The 21767-nt window shown below is 43.3% G+C and overlaps 2 pseudogenes; both read right to left on the minus strand.

Moving 5' to 3' along the window:
- Positions 1 to 10877: 10877 nt before the first annotated feature.
- LOC119921244 lies at positions 10878 to 12414 on the minus strand (annotated as a pseudogene).
- Positions 12415 to 16805: 4391 nt separating this feature from the next.
- On the minus strand, positions 16806 to 19938 carry LOC119921342 (annotated as a pseudogene).
- Positions 19939 to 21767: the final 1829 nt, after the last annotated feature.

Raw genomic sequence — 21767 nt, forward strand, 5'->3', positions numbered from 1 at the left:
CAGGTCGGCCAGAGTGATTAATGTACAGCAGATGGATATTTACCTGAATCAGCCAAATTGAGAAATATCAAGCATTACTAATATCGAAGCACTAGCTCAGAACACAGGTCCTCATTCTGAATAGGAATGGAGGGACTGTTGTACTATTAAGAATACATTAAAATATAATAATAATGACGATTATGATTATTATGAAGGGAGTGAGAAAGGCACTAGGACGTTTCCAGTGCTATACTAAACATTAGGTAGACACAAGGTAATCAAATCAGACACAGCCTAGATTTGAGCAAGTTCCTTAGCTTCTCGGTGCCTCAATTTCTTCATCTGCACAATGGGGATAAAATATCTGTACCCCTTCCTCTTAGACTGTAGGCCTCCAGGGGATGTTTTATCTGATTGTACAGATGAAGACATAGAGACACTGAGAAGATAAGGAACTCACCCACAGCAGTCAAATAGCACAACTAGGACTAAAAGCCAGAGTCCTGGGCTCTTTCTACTAATTAATACCTCATCCCTTAATATTTGCTGATATCATTGTTCTAAGTGAAAGCATACTGGAAAGGTCATTGGTTACCCCACAATTCACTATTTAGAAATTTACTGTAAGCAGTTCAAGATATAAATGGAGTCTATGATGTTTCTCAATCCCACTATCATTAAGTATTTTCAGGATGCATTTTTTTCATTCATTTATTCATTCAATCATATTTATTGAGCGCTTACTGTGTGCAGAGCACTGTACTAAGCGCTTGGGTATTACAAGTACAAGTTTCACCAGGTTTTACAAGTTCAACATTACTTAGTAGTTATACAGAGTTTCTCCTAGTATTTTCAAATACGAGGAGATCTGAGGTGCAGGTTGGATGCCAGGACCGAAAAGAGAGTTAAAGAGAGATGCATAAGCACTCATAAAGACAGAAAAATAGAGACAGAGATAAAGGAGGCAGGGCAGGAGAGAGCTGTCTGATAAACTTAGATTCATCTTCAGAAGAGTCCTATTAGCAAGACTTTTCAGGTAGAGCCTTACATTAATATATTAAAAAACAACATCTTTAACAAGTGAAGAGCTGCGGGTAGAACATTCCAGGGAAGTGATCTGGGAAACGGAGTGAAGTAATGGACTGGAGGAAAGAGAGAAAGGCAGCTGGGAAATGAGTGAGGAGGGCTGGTATAGTTGTTATGTCAGGATAAGAAAAGTGCCTAGAGCAGTGTGGTGGTCATTTGGTTGAAGAGGAAGGGGCCGGTTCTGGGAATGTTGTAGTAGTAAAACCAAAAGCAATTGGCAACAGCCTGAATACTGGGGTTGAAAGAGAGGGAGGGGTTGAAGATATTGCTTATGTGGCATTATTCTCACGAAGAGAATTCATTCAAAAAATGATTTCAGCTACTCCCTGATCACCCCAAGCTATCTCTGTAGCCCTGACCTCGCACACCCTATCCAACCCCCATCTCCTCCTGCCTCCACATTATGTACATTTGTCAAAGTCTAAAATTGAATTAGCTTCCCTTCTAATCCGCTTCTCTTCCATTTTGTCCATATACAATCAATCAATCAGATGTATTTACTGAACACTCACTATGGGTGAAAAAAACTGTACTAAATGTTTAGGAGAAAACAAAAAATTTGGTGATCAGGGAAACAGTCAGGGAAACACAATAAAATAAAGTACAGGTAGAGGATGCAAGGGTATATGCATCAGCGCATCACACCCCACCTCGTCTCCCTATCCTCTCTACCCAATCTTGATGACCAGATTACTGTTCTCAACTCCCACCCTCTCCACTCAACTCAACTCACTTGCTCCCCTTTCCCTTTGCCACTCTCGTACCACTAACCCACAGCCTTGGATCCCTCCCACTGTCCACCTCCTTTGCTCTTATGCTCGAGCTGCTGAACGCTGCTGGCGAGAGTATAAACACCAAGCCGACCTCGTTCACTTCAAGTTAATACTTTCCTGCCTTAACTCTGCCCACTCCTCTGCCAAGCAAAACTATTTCTTCTCCCTTATTAACACCCATGCCCATCATCCCCGTCAGCTCTTCTATAAATTTAACTGCCTTCTCAGGCCCCTTTTCCTCCCCCTCGTCCAGCCTTCACCCCCAGTGATGTGGCCTCCTACTTCATTAGTATAATTATCGAGAAGCAGCGTGGCTCATTGGAAAGAGCACGGGCTTTGGAGTCAGAGGTCATGGGTTCGAATCCCGGCTCCGCCACATGTCTGCTGTGTGACCTTGGGCAAGTCACTTAACTTCTCTGAACCTCAGTTCCCTCATCTGTAAAATGGGGATTAAGACTGTGAGCCCCACGTGGGACAACTTGATCACCTTGTATCCCCCCAGCGCTTAGAACAGTGCTCTGCACATAGTAAGCGCTTAACAAATGCCATTATTATTATTATTTTTTTATTATTATCATTATTATCTCCATCAGGTCTAAGCTCCCCCTCCCCCTTCTCCATCCCCCCAGCTCTCAGCCCTCTCTGCTACTCTCCCATCCTTCCCAGCAGTATCTTAAGATGAGATCTCCTCTCTCCTCTCAAGTGCTACTCCATTCACGTGTGCTTCAGACCCCATTCCCTTTCATCTTATCAAATTTCTCGCCCCTTCCCTCCTCCCCTCCTTAACTTCCATCTTCAACTGTTAACTCTCCACTGGTTCCTTCGCCTCTGCCTTCAAACATGCCCACGTCTCCCCCATCCTAAAAAAAACCCTCTCTTGACCCCACCTCCCCTTCTCGTTATCGCCCTATCTCCCTCCGACCCTTCCTTTCCAAACTCCTAAAACGAGTCGTCTACACCCGCTGGCTCGATTTTCTCAACGCCAACTCTCTCCTTGACCCCCTCTAACCTGGCTTCCATCCCCTACACTCACCAAAACAGCCCTCTCAAAGGTCACCAACGACCTCCTTGACAAATCCAACGGCTCCTACTCTATCCAATCCTCCTCGACCACTCAGCTGCCTCGACACTGTGGACCAAACCTTTCTCCTTAACACGCTATCCAACCTTGGCTTCACAGACTCTGTCATCTCCTGGTTATCCTCTTATCTCTCCGGCCATTCATCTCTGTCTCCTTTGTGGCTCCTCCTCCCCCTCCCATCCCCTTCCTATAAGGGTTCCTCAAAGGCCAGTTCTTGATCCCCTTCTGTTCTCTATCCGCAGTCACTCCCTTGGTGAACTCATTTGCTCCCAAGGCTTCATCCATCACCTCTACGCTGAAGGAACCCAAATCTACATCTCTGCCCCTGCTCTCTCTCCCTCCCTCCAGGCTCGTATCTCCGCCTGCCTTCGGGACATCTCTATCTGGATGTCTGCCCTCCATCTAAAACTCAATATATCCAAAACTGAACTCCTTATCTTCCCTTCCAAACCCTGCCCTCTCCCTGACTTTCCCATCACTGTAGACGGCACTACCATCCATCCTGTCTCACAAGCCCACAACCTTGGTGTCATCCTCGACCCCGCTCTTTTATTCACCCCACACATCCAATCCGTCACGAAAATCTGCCAGTCTCACCTCTGCAACATCGCCAAAATCTGCCCTTTCCTCTCCATCCAAACCACTACCTTGCTGTTTCAATCTCTCATCCTATCCCAACTGGATAGGCTTCCTCTCTGATCTTCCATCCTCCTGTCTCTCCACTCTTCAGTCTATACTTCACTCTGCTATCCGGATTATCTTTGTGCAGAAACGCCCTGGGCATGTCACTCCCCTCTTCAAAAATCTCCAGTGGCTGCCTGTCAACCTAGGAAACAAGAAAAAACTCCTCACTCTCGGCTTCAAGGCTATCCATCACCTCGCCCCCTCCTACCTCACCTCCTTTCTCTCCTTCAGCAGCCCAGCAAGCACCCTCCGCTCCTCTGCCGCTAACCTCCTCACTGTACCTCATTCTGGCCTGTCCCGCTGTCGATCCCCAGCCCACGTTCTTCCCCTGGCATGGAATGCCCTCCCTCCACACATCCGCCAAGCTAGCTCTCTTCCTCCCTTCAAAGCCTTACTGAGCGCTCACCTCCTCCAGGAGGCCTACCCAAACTGAGCCCCCTTTTTCCTCTCCTCCTCCCCAGATCCCCTTCCCTACCTCCTTCCCCTCCCCACAGCACTTGTATATATTTGTACAGATTTGTTACTCCATTTGTTTTACTTGTACATATTTACTATTCTATTTATTTTGTTAATGATGTGCATATAGCTTTAATTCTATTTGTTCTGATGATTTTAACACCTGTCTATATGTTTTGTTTAGTTGTCTGTCTCCCAATTCTAGGCTGTGAGACCGTTGTTGAGTAGGGACCGTCTCTACATGTTGCCGACTTGTACTTCCCAAGCGCTTAGTACCGTGCTCTGCACACAGTAAGCGCTAAATAAATACAATTGAATGAATGAATATGAGGATATGTGCAATAAGTGTGGGGGTGAGTGTCGGATGAGGATCAAAGTGCTTAAATCTCCATTGTCAACATTACCCTCATCCCAGTATCTGAAAGTAACATCCTTGGTGCCTTCTTGAGTTTCAGTCCATATGCCACGTTGTTTCCTAAGTCGTCTTCCTCTTTACTGTAAGCTCAGTGAAGACGGGGAACATGTCTACCAACTCTCTTACATTGTATGCTCCCCAACACCTAGTACAGTGCTCTGCACACAGTAAGTGCTCAATAAATATCATTGATTGAGTGATTGATCTTCCTGAAGCTAAGTACCTTTCCCCTCTCCTCAAAACCCTCCAATGTTTGCCCACTTTTCCCTGCATAAGACAATAAACTCCTTCCATTGGTGTTCTCCATTTTACATATTGGCCCTTCTAATTTGCTAAACTCCAGGTTTTTTTGTTTCGTTTTGTTTTTTATGCTATTTGTTAAGTACTTACTATATGCCATGCATTGCACTAAGCATGGCGGAGATACCAGCTACTCAGGTTGGACACAGTCCATGTCCCACATAGGACTCACAGTCTTAATCCCCATTTTACAGAAGAGGTTACTGAAACACAGGGAAGTGAAGTCACGTGCCCAAGGTCATAAAGCAGACAAGTGGTGGAGCTAGGATTTGAAGCCAGGTTTTTTCACTCCCAGGTCCGCACTGTATCCACACAGCTACGTTGCTTATCAATTCATACTCTTCCTCGTCTAGAATCCTCTCCCTTTTCCAGTCTGTCAGTTGCAATTATTGAAAACTCCTATATCTCGCTCTCCCTGCCCCACAGCTTGAAACTTCTTTCCTCCACAAACTCATCAGAACTCAACAATCTACATGTTAGTAGCCTGCCTAAAATCCCACCTTCTCCAAAAAGCCTTCCCCAAATTTTTTACCAACTCCCTGAGTGGCATAAACCTCACAGCCAACTCTAATACTAGTTTATTAATTTCTAAACCAACCTCAGTATGTTATAAATCTTCTAACCCATCTTTAGCATTTTAATGCGGTATTAAAATATTTTGTTTTGATTCCCCACTTTGTAAATATTATTATGCCTGTTTCCCTTATAGTGGTGGCAGTTCCTGTAGAAAAGGAATGTGTCTGCTACTCCTGTCATACATAAATTGCTTAGCACTGTACATTGTTCTCAGCAGGATCTCCATAAAAAGCATTACTACTACCACTACTGCTGCTACTACTTCTACTCCTAAATGAGACACAGATATTTCAGAAAACTTACGGTTTTTGAATCTACCAACTCCAAGACATTTAATTGGCTTCTCCAACTCTTTCCCGAAGGCAGGTTAAATCTTCTATTTCAGCATGAAAAACAACACCAGAAAAATAGTCTGGACTTGACAGCCATACTCACCACAGACAAACATTAACATAATTTGATCTCAACAACTACCCCTTTAATTTGTTCAGTCTATCAATATGTATTTATTGGTCACTTACCGTGTGCAGAGCACTCTACTGATCTCTTGGTATAGTACAATAATTGGCCCTCAGATTTGATTTCCAGGCATTCCTGGTTGAGAGGCAGATTTAAGAGGGGAGCAAAGGTTTGAGCCTTTTGAGCTGATGTTGTCTGCACTTTCCTCTTCACTCCTGAAACAGCAATGGCTGTTCGTAACAGCAGTTAGTAGGCACAGAGCCCACAGACTTTGGAGTTTCTGTGAAAGCCTGTGCTTAATGGACAGAGAGGGATACTTAGAGAGGAATATTTAAATTCCCTTAAGGGATCTGGAGAGTTATGCCTGAGGGTATTTCACACCTATTTCCTCAGAAAAGTTGGATAAAGCATTCTACCATGAATCCCCATTACCCACCCCCCTGCACGTGCCCTACCTCCTTCTCCTCCACACAGCACTTATACATATTTTAACAGATTTATTACTCTATTTATTTTACTTGTACATATTTACTACTCTATTTGTTAATGATGTACATATAGATATAATTCTATTTATTCTGATGGTTTTGACACCTGTCTACATGTTTTATTTTGTCTGGCTTCCCCTTCTAGACTGTGATCCCGTTGTTGGGTAGGACCCATCTTTATACGTTGCCCCCTTGTACTTCCCCAGCGCTTAGTACAGTGCTCTGCATGCAGAAAGCGATCAATATACATTGCTGAATGAATGAATGAATCATTTAGATGCTGTATAGAACTAATCTTTGATTCACTGGGGATTTTGACACAGCTTTTCAGCCTTCCTTACTCATGCTTACAGCCCACTTCACATGCACAGTAGTGGCAACAGTATTAAAATTCTTACTGTGTACTCTACTACTGTTCAGTACCGTACTAGGCCTTGGGAAAGGTGGGAATTAGACAAGGTTCCTGTCCCTTCCAGGGCTTATAAAGCATCAATTGTATACATCATGCTATTTCATTAAATTTTCAAAGACATTCCTTGATTAAAACAATTTTATAACAATAATAATAGTAACTGTGAGATTTGTTTAAACACTTACTATGTGCCAAACACTGCGGTAAGCACTTGGGTAGATTCAAGGTAATCATTCTCCTGAGGTGTTTTCAACTTCAATACAAATTTCGGTAAGGATAGTTTAGAATGCAATGAGATATATTGGTGATTACTAATTTTAAAATTACGAGTAATTTTTTAAGGGAAACGTTCTCTTAGAAAGACTCTTTCTGGGCAATAATCATATTTCAAACATGAGAAAATGGAATTACAGAGAAGTTGAACGTCTTACTCAAGGTGAAACAACGGAGGACTGTTCAATTTGGAATTAGTACGCAGGTTTCTGGCCCCAAAGATCTTGTGGTCACTATGCTCAGTATTTGTTCTATAAACAAATGCCTTGTTAATCTTGAACCTCACGTCAGTGGGTGCTCCCTCATTCTAGTACTCAATCACTGGTGTTTTGTGAGTGCTTCCTCTGAAAAATACTGTCCTAAGTGCTTGGAAGAATACAATAGAGAAGCAGTGTGGCTTACTGGAAAGAGCACAGGCTTGGAGAGTCAGAGGTTGTTGGTACTAATACCGCCTCTGCCAACTGTCAGCTGTGTGACTTTGGGCATGTCACTTAACGTCTTTGTGCCTCAGTTACCTCATCTGTAAAATGGAGTTTAATATTGTGAGTCCCACGTGCAACAACCTTATTACCTTGTATCTACTCTAGTGCTTAGAACAGAGCTTGGCACATAGTAAGTGCTTAACAAATGCCATTATTATTATTATTACTATTATTATTATTACTACTGGGCATTATCCCTGCCCTTACATTGCTGACAATTTAGTGGAGGAGACTAAAATAAATCATGGTAGGGGGAAGCAATGTAGTGTGTTGGGATTTTTTACTGTTCAAACTTGTCATGATTTGAGTGGAGCACCAAGTGCGTTTTAATAACCTGTTGAGTGCCCCATACAGGGAATTAAATGCAATAAGAAAGTTGCCATGTCAATTTAATTCAACCTCTCCTTCCATTGGAGGTCAAACTTCTCTGACATTCCTGCTCAGATAGGAAGGTGTCGGGGTTTGAGTGGTAGTAGCAGCTGCACTCTCACCTACCTTGCATAATCATCTATATACATGGATCAATAATGTCATATTTATTGAGCATTTACTGGGTAAAGGGCACTGTACTAAGCGCTGGGGAAGAGAAAATATAACAGATTTTTAAACACATTCCAGGCCCACTGTGAGGTTACAATCTCGGTCAGCATTGAATCCTTCTTCCTTCCTCCACCCTGTGCCCTCAGCTCTATGCTCAAAGAAGTGCCAGCCTGACCCCTTACATCATCACCATCATCATGATCACCACTTAGCGTCTTCTGTACCAATTATTTTAGAACATACAATAAAAGTAAGAGGCAAGGCCCCTCTACTCAAAGAAATTACATGCTATAGAGGTAGAGGAGAAAACACAAAGTAATCAATTAATCAGTCAACCAATGAGCAGAGCAATACAGAGCACTATTCCAGGGATTTGGGATAGTATGGTGAAGTTTTTGTTTCGTTTAATTTAGTTTTAATAGTATTTGTTATGCACTTGCTATGTGTCATGCACCATTCTAAGCACTGGGGTTGATACAAGTGAATCAGGTGAGGTACAGTCCCTGATCCACATGGGATTCACAGTCTAGTAAGAGGGAGAACAGGTATTGAATTGCCATTTTGCAGTTGATTATACTGAGGCACAGAGAAGTTAAGTAACTAAGCCAAGGACACACAGCAGGCAAGTGGTGGAGCCAGGATTAGAATTTGGGCCCTCTGGCTCCCATACCTGTGACATTGCCAAGCTGCTTCCTACCATGAGAGGCAGGATCCCTTTTCTCAGTGATCTTTCAAACTAAAAGGTAAGACTGATATAAACTCATTTACAGTTATGAGGAAGACAAAAATGGAAAGATAGATATGAAGATGAGTAACTACTTCAAAGCTAAAGGACATAATTCAGTATTTATAGAGGCAGTTACTGCTTGTGCATACATATGTGCAGATGCAAATATTGGAAGTACATAACTTAAGGCGGGGAAAATTAACTGAGGAAATTGCCCAGCATAAAATAGCTAGAAGAGAGCATAACTTCAGAAGGACATAAATATCTTACTTTGCTTAAGGGTCAAACTCTGGCCTGGAGGACAAGCCCATATATTTAAGGAGTAAGAACATGGAAGGGAAATATAGAGCAATGAACTGCAGAGCTAAGCCTGTGCTCTGCCCTTTATTAGGCCTCTCCAGTGATGATTCAATGACGGCATTTCATGCTAACATTCACTGGGTTGGGCATGGTTTTTAAAAAAATCAAAAACATCAGCCCTTGACTGTTGTTGATGCTTGCTTTGTCTAAAATTACTTTAAACTGATCCAGACCTCTCTGACTGCTACATATCAAAATAATTGACTGATAGATTCTCAGCTATGCCCCCACTGCATCACACTGGTCAATCAATAGCACGTACTGAGCACCTGTGTGCAGAGCACTGCACCAAATGCCTGGGAGAATGCAACAGAGCTAGAATACATGATGCATTTTGGGTAGGACAAATCTCCTACAGTTCTACCACAAGAATGCTGTCAGAAGCCTGGGAACCCAGGAATTTCCAAAACCTACTCAGGGACAAACTCTACTTTGCTTCAAAAATAGACACATGAAGTCTGGACATTTTTTTTTAATTCGTAATCCGAGACAGTAAGGAATAATATCAAATATTGTCAGGAGTGAGAATCAGATGGAGCAAGTGAGAAGAAGGATAGGCAAAAAAAGAAGGCTGCTGATGAGGGAGAGGAAAAATTAGGTGACCTGTGCTTCCTATTGTTTCTTCTTTCTTCCAATTTTCCATTCTAATAAATTGGAAACCTTAGGAAGATTACAGCACTAAGCTAGCCACCAGAGAGTCCGTTGGACCACTGGGGCCAACTGAAGGCTAGTTCTCTTGGCATGACCCTGGGTTACCGTTCTGGCAACTCCAGAAATGATTCAGTCTCTAGACAGGAGAGCAGTTGCCCTAAGAGGCCCATTATTTATTTGAGTGGCTACAAGCTGCGATGGGAAGATCTCCTTTTGGTACGGTGCCTTACCAGTTTAGGGAACCCAGCAGTGGCCCTCGCCGGGACAATAGAGCAATGGTTAAAACCATTAAAATTCCTTTGGAAACATGAAACCTGTGACCTGCAGATTGTAGGGCGTTGAAAGGACTTCTTTTTTGGTGCTTACTCTGTGTCAGGGACTGTATTAAGCTCTGGGGTAGAAACAAGCTAATCTGGTTGGACACAGTCCATGTCCTTCATGAGGCTCACAATCTTAATCCCCATTTTACAGAAGAGGTAACTGAGGCCCAGAGAATAATAATAATACTATAATAATAATAATAATAATAACAATAATAATAATAATAATAATAATGATGATGATGACATTTATTAAGCATTTACTATGTGTGAAGCACTGTTTTACGTGCTGGGGGAATACAAGGTGATCAGGTTGTCCCCTTTGGGGTCACAGTCTTAATCTCCATTTTACAGATGAGGTAACTGAGGGTGCAGAGAAGTTAAGTGACTTGACCAACGTCACACAGCTGACAAATGGCAGAGGTAAGATTAGAACTCATGACCTCTGACTCCCAAGCCCGGGCTCTTTCTACTTGGCCACGATGCTTCTCAAAGAAGCAACGAAGTTATGTGACTTGCCCAAGGTCCCACAGCAGACAAATGACGGATTCAGAATCAGGACATGTCCTTCTAATTTATAGCCTGGTGCTCTAGATACTAGACCATGCTGCTTTGGTGTGACCAAAGAGATTAGGAGATGCTGAAGGACATTCTTGACTGTGAGCCCATTGTGGGCAGGGATTGTCTCTCTTTGTTGCTGAATTGTGCTTCCCAAGCGCTTAGTGCAGTGCTTTGCACACAGTAAGTGCTCAATAAATATGATGGATTGAATCAATAGGAACATGCGATGGGAGTCACAAGCAAGAAAACCTTTATTTCCCCCTAGGATACACCCTCCTGCACCACACCTTTCTGTTGGCACTTTTCACCTCTTGTGTTTCTCAGCATGTAAATGAGAGGGTTGAACATGGGAACATTTATGGTGTAAAACACAGCTAGTACTTTGTCCGACATGAAGGTGGTGGCTGGACATATTCATTCATTCATTCAATCGTATTTATTGAGCACTTGCTGTGTGTAGTGCACTGTAATAAGTGCTTAGGAAGTACAAGGTAGCAACATATAGAGATGGTCCCTACCCAACAGTGGGCTCACAGTTTAGAAGGGGGAGACAGACAACAAAACAAAACATATTAACAAAATAAAACAAATAGAATAAATTTGTACAAGTAAAATAACTAGAGTAATAAATATGTACAAACATATTTACATATATACAGGTGTTGTGGGGAGGAGAAGGAGGTAAGACAGGGCATGGGGAGGGTGAGGAGGGAGAGAGGAAGGAGGGGGATCAGCGTGGGAAGGCCTCCTGGAGGAGGTGAGCTCTCAGTAGGACTTTGAGGGGAGGAAGAGAGCTAGCTTGGCGGATGTGCGGAGGCAGGACATTCCAGGCCAGGGGGAGGACGTGGACCGGGGGTCGACAGTGGGACAGGGGAGAACGAGGCACAGTGAGGAGGTTAGTGGCAGAGGAGCGAAGGGTGCGGGCTGGGCTGTAGAAGGAAAGAATGGAGGTGAGGTGAGGTGGGGTGGGGGGGCGAGGTGATGGAGAGCCTTGAAGCCGAGAGTGAGGAGTTTTTGCCTGATGTAGATGTAGACATATGTAGATGAACATTCAGGTCCCAAAGGATAAGACCACCACAGTGATATGGGAACCGCTGGTGGACAGGGCTTTGAGCTGACTGTGAGGGGAGCATATTCTTAGGGAAACTAATATGACTATGTAAGAAATAAGCAACACCACAAAGGTGAACATGGCGATCATTCCTGTGTTGGCCAACTCCCACAGGCCTACAACAGAGGGGTCGGTGCAGGCGAGTTTCAGCAGAGGTTCACATCACAAAAATAGTGATCGATCTGATTGGGCCCACAAAAAGGCAACTGGAGGGTGAGGATTGACTGAGCCATCGAATGCACAAATGTCACAACAAAGGGGAGAAGCAGCATGCCGTTACACTCCTGCTGGTTCATGACGACCGTACATTGCAGTGGCTTGCAGCTGGCCACGAAACGATCATAAGCCATCTCAACACCGCCAAAGAAGTGAGAAGCAAAAAACTGGGTCATACAGCTGGGGAAGGAAATGGCCCTCCTCTCCATCATCAAGTCAGCGATGAGTTTAGGGGAGATGGTGGAGGTGTAGCAGAGATCCTCAAGGGACAAGTACCTGAGGAAGAAATACATCGGCTAATTGATTAGGTGGCTGAACTAGCTAGTGAGGAGAATGAGAAGATTTCCCATCACGATGCCAATGAAAAGGAGCAGAAATATCTCAAGACAGACAACCTGCACCGTAGGATTTGGGGAAAGTTCCAAGAGAATAAATTCTGAACTATTGTTCTGGTTTACCATGAAGTCAGCAAAGGCTCTTCCTGGAATTCGTGACTTTGCCTGAAATGAGAAAATATTGAAACATAGCCGATAAGACAAAACATCCATATCTTCACTTTAGCTCTCTAGAGTTCTCTCACATGAACCAAGCCTGATCAAACATTTTTACTCTTGAAGTCTGCCCCTTTATTTGTGATTTTTAGTTGGTATCGAAGACATTGCTAGGCATGGTTTTCTTCAGTCAGACAAGCATATTTTGAAGGAGTTTGAAGTAGAAATAAAGGAGCAGAATTTCAAAGATAAGCAGGATTGCTTCATCAGTTCATTGAAGACACTGATAAGAAGAAAGAACTGATGTCTCTAGGCTCAGGACCCCAGGTTTGAGTTCTATACTACTAGCGCTGAATACAGTGCCTAGCACTCAGTAAGTGCTCAGTAAAAGCCATTGAATGAAACAGAAGACTCCAGACAGGTATTCAACCACAGATGGAGAAATGGACTGCTCAAAAACAACATTTTTCCAGGCTACCTAGACTAAATGAAACAGGTTCCCTAAATTCTAAGCCAAATGCTTAGTTATTTCATCATAACCAGGACTCCATAAAATTAAAATCAAGGGGAACAGTTAAACATTCAGGGACTCTCTACCTTTTCTTACTGTGTGAACACTGGGTAGATAGGAAAACAATTATCCTTGGGAAGGTATATTGTACACTGTTACCGAAGGGATATTAGCCAAACTCAGGTCCTTTTGACATGGTATTACTCTCTTTGCATATGTAGCATTAGGTGGAGTTTCAGGACTTTATTAGCCAGAGACTGTAGAATCTAGACTGTAAGCCCTGTATGAAGAGCTTGGGAGAGTATAACAGAAAACAAGGAAGGCTGTATTTTACTTTATTTTCATGGCTTTGGGGTGGAATTTAAAAGTGCCTTAATCTAGATGTCAAAGGGAAAATACGATTTTAAAATCAATGAAGAATATTTATTGACTGCCTACCTCATGCAGAACACTGTACTATGCACTTGATAGAATATGATAAAGTTCATTCACATGACCCTGCCCTCAAGTAGTTTATAATCTAATAAATAATTATGGTACGTGTTAAGGACTAACTCTGTACAAAGCCTGTTCTAGGCGCCTCTGTACCAAGCCTGTTCTAAGCACTAGGGTAGATACAAGTTAATTAGGTTGGACACAGTCCCTGTCCCAGCTTTGGGATCATACTCTTAATCCTCGTTTTTTACAGATGGAGTAAAGGAGGCACAGAGAAATTAAGTAACTTGCCCAAGGTCACACAGCATACATGTGGCAGAACTGGGATTAGAACCCAGGTCCTTCTGACTCCCAAGCCTATGCTCTATCCACTAAGCCACACTACTTCTTCATCTAGAAGGGTTAGACAGACACTAAAATAATTTACAAATAAAGTATAGGCAGTAGGAAGAAGGAAAAGGAGATTTGTGCATGAGTTCATAATTAATTAAATGAGGTTTATAAACTATGAATATAATTCTAGAAGCAGTGTTACCTTGAAAAAACAACACTGGCCTTGGTGTCAGAAGACCTGGGTTCTCACCCCTCCTTGGCCACTTTTCTGCTGTCTGGCCTTGGGCAAATCTTTTTACTTCTCTGTGCCACAGTTCCCTCATCTCAGTTACTTCTCCTACTTTGACTGTGACTCCCACGTTGTACTTGATGATCTTGTATCTACCCCAGCATTTTGTCCAATGCTTGGCTCATAGTAAGTGCTTAACAAATACCACAATTATTATTTCATCATTATTATATGCTTCAGGCAGTTGTGAAAAACCAATGTTTAGGCAATGCAGAATTTTAAATTATTTATTCATATTGGTATCTGTCTTCCCCTCTATATTGTAAGCTCATTATGGACAGGGAATGTGTCTGTTAATTCTGTTGCATTGTGTTCTCCCAAGCACTCAGTACAGTGCTCTGCATATAGTAAGTGCTCATTGATTGATTGATTGACTGTAGAAGTGTTGAAGTGGCAGTAGAGGAGGCTATAATATGGAGAGATTAAAAATTAATTGAGAAAGCCTCTTGTAAGAGGTGTGACTTTGAAAGTGCTTTGGGGTTGGGGAGAGCTGCATTCTGTTGAATTTGAAGAAGGAGAGATTTCCAGGCAAGGGGAAGAGCATGATCAAGACATGAGAAGTGGGATAATAATGAGGTATAATGAGTAGTTTAATTTGAGAGGAATGAAGAGTGTGAGTTGGAGTGTAGAGGGAGAAGAGAGTGGATCAGTTCATTCATTCATTCAATCGTATTTATTGAGCGCTTACTGTGTGTAGAGCACTGTACTAAGCGCTTGGGAAGTACAAGTTGGCAACATATAGAGACAGTCCCTACCCAAGAATAAGTAGAAGTAAAGCTAGATGTTCATCAGTAACAAAATAAATAGAATAGTAAATATGTACAAGTAAAATAAATAGAGTAATAAATCTGTACAAACATACATACAGGTGAAGAGGGGAGGGGGAGGAGGTAGGGCAGGGGAAATGGGGAGGAGGAGAGGAAAGAGTGGGCTCAGTCTAGGAAGGCCTCCTGGAGGAGGTGAGCTCTCAGTAGGGCTTTGAAGGGAGGAAGAGATCGAGCTTGGCTGATGTGTGGAGGTCAGAAGCACAGGTGGCTGGAGTAGCACACTCCTCCCCCTTCTCCAACCCCGCCTGCTGTCAACCCTCTCCGCTACTCTCCCATCCTTTCCAGCACTCTCTTCAGATGAGCTCTCCTCCCTCCTCTCAACTGCTACTACATCCACCTGTGCTTCAGACCCCATTCCCTCCCATCTTATGAAATCTCTCGGTCCGTCCCTCCTCCCCTACTTAACTTCCATCTTCAACTGCTCACTCTCCACTGGCTCTTTCCCCTCTGCCTTCAAACATGCCCACATCTCCCCCATCCTAAAAAAACCCTCCCTTGACCCCACCTTACCTTCTAGTTATCGACTTATCTCCCACCTACCCTTCCTTTCCAAACTCCTAGAACAAGTCGTCTACACCTGCTGGATCGAATTCCTCAATGCCAACTCTCTCCTCAACCCCCTCCAATATGGCTTCCGTCCCCTACAGTCCACCGAGACTGCCCTCTCAAAGGTCACCAATGACCTCCTGCTTGCAAAATCCAATGGCTCCTACTGTATCTTAATACTCCTCGACCTCTCAGCTGCCTTTGACACTGTGGACCACCCCCTTCTCCTCACCACGCTATCCAACCTTGGCTTCACAGACTCTGTCCTCTCCAAGTTCTCCTCTTATCTCTCTGGCAATTCATTCTCAGTCTCTTTTGCGGGCTCCTCCTCCCCGTCCCATCACTTTACTGTAGGGGTTCCTCAAGGGTCAGTTCTTGGTCCTCTTCTGTTCTCTATCCACACTCACTCCCTTGGCGAACACATTCGCTCCAAAGGTTTCAACTGTCATCTCTTCGCTGATGACACCCAAATCTACATCTCTGCCACTGCTCTCTCTCCCTCCCTCCACGTTTGTATCTCCTCCTGCCTTCAGGACATCCCCATCTGGATGTCTGCCCTCCATCTAAAACTCAATATGTCCAAGACTGAACTCCTTATCTACCCTCCCAAACCCTGCCCTTTCTTTGACTTTCCCATCACTGTAGACAGCACTACCATCCTTCCCGTCTCACAAAACAGCAACCTTGGTGTCATCCTCTACTCTGCTTTTATCGTTCACCCCACACATCCAATCGGTCACAAAAACCTGCCGGTCTCACCTCCACAACATCGTCAAGAACTGCCCTTTCCTCTCCATCCAAGCCTCTACCTTGCTGGTTCAATCTCTCATCTTATCCCGACTGGATTACTGCGTCAGCCTCCTCTCTGATCTCCTATCCTCCTGTCTCTCTCCGCTTTAGTCTATACTTCACGCTGCTGCCAGGATCATCTTTGTGCAGAAACGCTCTAGGCATGTTACTCCCCTCCTCAAAAATCTCCAGTGGTTGCCTGTCAACCTACAGCCCGTTGTTGGGTAGGGACCGTCTCTATATGTTGCCGACTTGTACATCTCAAGCCCTTAGTACGGTGCTCTGTGCTCAATAAATATAAGCGCTCAATAAATACGATTGAAGGAACGATTGAATGAATATTCTTCCCTTAAGAGGATTCCAATTACCCTAGCATGTACTGAAAACAGTCTTTTAATCGATGTGTGTAATGAGAAGGAAGATTTATACACATACAGGAAATGGCATTCATTGTTCCGACAATTCAGAATACAGGAAAACCTTCAAGTATGGTTCTTTGAGAAGACATTAAGCCACAATGAGGTTTCTTAAAGCATCTGAAGAACCCGCTGATTCCTTCTTTCTCTCACTGAAAAAAGCAACAACATAATTCTCAGAAAGTGATTCACTTCTGTCCTGAAGTCATTATTTGTCTCCATAACTTCCTCATGGCATTTTTCACCTCCACATTTCTCAAGGTGTAGATCAAGGGGTTTAACATGGGAGTAATGAAAACATAGAGTACGGCCACTGCTTTATCCATGGGGAAGGTGGAGACAGGCCTCATGTAGGTGAAGATACAGGGAACGAAGAACCGCGTGAAGACTATGATGTGAGAGCCACAGGTGGAGAGGACTTTGCGCCTTCCCTCTGAACTGTTACTTAGGGAGTTCAAGATGACAACGTAGGAGATTACCAACATGAGGAAACAGAGAGTGTAGATAAGGCCGCCGTTGGCACCCACTGACAGGCCCATGACATAGGTGTCTGTGCAGGCAAGTTCCAACACAGGGTACATGTGACAGAGAAAATAATAATTGACATTGGGACCACAGAAGGGCAGCCGGAGTAGGAAGAGAATCTGAATTATTGAATAAAAGAAACCCACTACCCAGGCCACCCCCACCATTAGGATACAAACCTGATGGTTCATGATGATCAGATAGTGCAGAGGTTTGCAGATGGCCACTTAACGGTCATAGGCCATCAAAATGAGAAGGATGGCCTCTGTCCCTCCAAAGAAGTGTAATACAAAGAGCTGGACCGTACAGCCATCATAAGAGATGCCTTTCCTGGCAGACAGACTGTCTACAATCATTTTTGGAGTACTGGAAGAGGAGTATTTATTTATTTATTTATTTATTTATCATTTATTAGAATAATAATAGAATAATTCTAGACTGTGAGCCCGCTGTTGGGTAAGGGACCGTCTCTATATGTTGCCAACTTGTACTTCTCAAGCGCTTAGTACAGTGCTCTGCACACAGTAAGCACTCAATAAATTCGATTGAATGAATGAATGATTGAGTAGATGGCATCTATGAAAGATAAGTATGAGAGGAAGTAGTACATGGGGAGCTGAGATTTTGGCTGGCCTTGATGGTTATGACCATAAGCAGGTTTCCCAAAAGAGTTACCAGATAGATGATTAGGAACAAAACAAAAGTTTCTGCAACTCTGCATTCTGGGTAAGTCCCAGGAGAATGGATTTGGTCACATTGTTGCTTTTTCCATCGATTCAGTGTTGGTGATGAACATACCAGTGAGCTTGCACGACAGAGAATTGGTTTACCTGAAAAGATAAAGATAATTGAATTTCTTTAGTACTGTTTTTTTTTTCCCCATGTAACCCAAGATACTTTATTTCTACTACCTAATATTTCACTCATTCTTAAAACACCTCGGTACCATTCGACAAAAAGAAAAACCAAGCCAAGTAACTTCCGTTATACCCCAACATCAGCCAAGGGTTATGAATCAATCAATGGTATTCACTGAGTGTTTACTCTGTGCAGAGTGCTGTACTAAGTGCTTAGACATGCTGAATCCAGTGTTCATTACTGTTCTGTACTTAGTTCAGAGCTTGTCAACCAGCATGGCTAGTACCATTGGTAGCATTTCACCTGGATTTTCACCCTTTATTCACCCCTCCCTTAGCTCCATAGAACTTATGCATCTACCTGCAATTTACTTATTTATAACTGAGCTCACTGTGAGCAGGGAACATGTCTACCAACTCTGCTGTATTTTTCTAAGCACTTAGTATAGCACTTAAGCAGCAGTGTGGCCTACTGGAAAGAGCACGGGCTTGGGAGTTAGAGGTCATGAGTTCTAATCCCAGCTTTGCCACTTGTCAGCTATGTGACCCTGGGCAAGTCACTCATGTCCTCTGTGCCTCAGTTCCCCTATCTGGAAAATGGGGATGAAGACAGTGAGCCCCATGTGGGGCAACATGATTACCTTGTATCTACCCCAGCGCTTAGAACAGTGCTTGGCACAAATTAAGCACATAACAAATAGCATCATCATCAGTGCTCTGCACACAGTAAGTGCTCAATAAATGTGATTGATTGACTGATGGATTTTACAGCACACTGGAGCTCCCGACAGAAGCCATTTTTCTTTACTGAGAAATGATCATAATGATAATAATAATAATGGCATTTGTAAAGCACTTACTATGAGCCAAGCACTGTTCTAAGCACTGCAGCAGATACAAGGTGATCAGGTTGTCCCACGTTGGGTTCTCAGTCTTAATCCCCATTCTACAAATGAGGTACTGAGGCACAGAGAAGTTAAGTGCATTGCCCAAAATCACGTGGCTGAGAAGTCGCAGGGCTGGGATTAGAACTCACAACTTCTGACTCCCAAGCCCGTGCTCTTTCCACTAAGTCACAAATAGCCTTGTTGAATTGTTTTCTTTAGAAAACTGTTGTCTCTTTTTAGTAGACAAGGGGTACTTACTGTTAGGTTAAATTTATTCCCTCCTCTCACTGTGAATGCATCTTGTGGCACATGTTACGACAACTAAACGTTCCTCTTTCAGTCTATCCTGCTTCTGTGATTCCACTTGAGAGAGACTCCCTGATAGGTAATGGGTTCTATTGGTGAGAGGAAACAAATAGCCACAAGTATTCCTGAAAACGTTCATAATCCATAAAACTACAGTCTCTCTGCTTTTTTATTCTCAAAATGAGGGGTTTAATTATTGAATTAACATATTGGATTCTCTTTCTTGTCCTATTATCAATCAACCATTCAGTCAATGGTATTTATTGAATGCCTGGAGTGCTGTATTCAATACCTGGGAGAATACAATACAATAGAGATTGTAAACTCGTTGTGAGCAGGGAATGTGTCTGTCATATTGCTATATTCTACTCTCCCGAGCGCTTAGTATAGTACTCTGCACATACTAAATGCTCAATAAATATGATTAACTGACTAGAGTAGGTAGACCTGATCCCCGCCCACAAGTAGCTTACAAAATGGAGGGGGAGGTAGACATTAAAATAAAGGATAGATGATTATGCCCATTAGTGCTGCAGGGCTGGGATGAATGTCAAAGTGCTGAAAGGGTAGAGACCCAAGCGCAGGTAATGCAGAAGAGAGGAAAAATTGGAGAAGTGGGGGCATAGTCAGGAAAAGCCTCATGGGGGTGACCTGATTTTAGAAGGGATTTGAAGATGGGGAGAGTAGTCCTCTCAGAAAAAAGGACAGTCACAAGAAACATACCTGGGAGTTAACTCCTTTCCTTCCAGGCATACGTTTCTACTCAATTCCATCTTGGGCTTCTGCTTCCCAGACGAAAACTTGGAGATGTGTAGTACTCTTCTTTTAAAGCACTGCCCTTGCCCCTCACCACTTCCTGTTCTCTCTCTTTAACAAATAATTCTCAACTCCTTAGATTCCTTGTATTCTATATCCTGCAACCTTTCTCTCAAACTTTCAATGCCCACCCACTCTTTACATCAATCAGTCACTCATTCATTCAATCATATTTATTGAGTGCTTACTGTGTGCAGAGCACTGTACTAAGCACTCACTCAATCAATCCATGTGTTGAATGTCTATTGTCCTGGTACTCCTGGTTCTCCTCCTATCTCTCTGACCGCTCAGTCTCCGTCGCTTTCACAGGCTCCTCCTCTGTCTCACATCCTCTAACTGTGGGGGTCCCTCAGGGTTCTGTTCTGGGTCCCCTACTATTGTCCATCTACACCCACTCTCACTCATTTGCTTCCATGGCTCCAACTACCTACCATCTCTATGCGAAAGTTTCCCAGATATACATCTCCAACCCAGATCTCCTTTGCTGTCTCATATTTACTTCTGCCTTCAAGACATCTCTACTTAGATGTACCACCGACACCTCAAATGTAACATGTCCTAAACAGCACTATCTTATTTTCCCACCCAAACGCTGTCCTTCCCATGATTTTCCCATCACTGTACACAAAACTACCATCCTTCCTGCCTCACGAGCTCATTACCTTGGTGTTATCCTCGACTCAACTCTCTCATTCAACTCACATATTCAATCTGTCACTAAATCCTGTTCGTCCAACCTTTACAACATCGTTAAAATCTGCCTTTTCCTCTCCATCCAAACTGTAACCACGTTAATTCAAATACTGTCCTATCCCATCTTGATCACTGTATTCACCTTCTTTCCAACCTCCCTGCCTCCCATTTCTCTCCACTCTAATCCATACTTCATTATATTGCCCAGACTACTTTTCTACAAAAAACATTCAGTCCATGATTCCCCACTCTTCAAGAACTTCCACGTCAAACAGGAACTCCTTACCATCAGCTTTAAAGCACTTAATTACCTTGCCCCCTCCTACCTTACCGGGGGAAGCAGCGTGGCTCAGTGGAAAGAGCCCGGGCTTTGGAGTCAGAGGTCATGGGTTCAAATCCCTGCTCCGCCACTTGTCAGCTGTGTGACTTTGGGCAAGTCAAATAATCAGTCAATCACTCAATCAATCAATCATATTTATTGAGCGCTTACTGTGTGCAGAGCACTGTACTAAGCGCTTGGGAAGTACAAGTTGGCAACATATAGAGACAGTCCCTACCCAACAGTGGGCTCACAGTCTAAAAATAACTTCTCTGGGCCTCAGTTACCTCACCTGCAAAATGAGGATTAAGACTGTGAGCCCCACGTGGGACAACCTGATCACCTTGTAACCTCCCCAGCGTTTAGAACAGTGCTTTAAATATAGTAAGCGCTTAATAAATGCCATTATTATTATTATTATTACCTCACTACTTCCTACTCTAACCCAGCCCAGAAACCTCTCCCCTCTCGTGCCAACCTACTCACTGTACCTAATCTCGTCTATCTCATTGCCGACCTCTTGCCCATATTCTGCTTCTATCCTGGTTGCACTTCCTCCTCATATTCAACAGATAATCACTATCCCCACCTTCAAAGCCTCGTTGAAGGCACATCTCCAAGAGGATTTTCATGAATAAGCCCTGATTTCCCCCTTTACCACTCCCCTTTCTGTCACCTTTGCGTTTGGATTTGCATTGCTCCCTCAGATTCACAGCATTTATGTACATAGCTATAATTTATTTATTTGTATGTGCCCCAGCGTTTACAACAGTG

This window comes from Tachyglossus aculeatus (genome assembly GCF_015852505.1).
Source record: "Tachyglossus aculeatus isolate mTacAcu1 chromosome 12 unlocalized genomic scaffold, mTacAcu1.pri SUPER_6_unloc_2, whole genome shotgun sequence".
NCBI classification, from domain to species: Eukaryota; Metazoa; Chordata; class Mammalia; order Monotremata; family Tachyglossidae; genus Tachyglossus; species Tachyglossus aculeatus.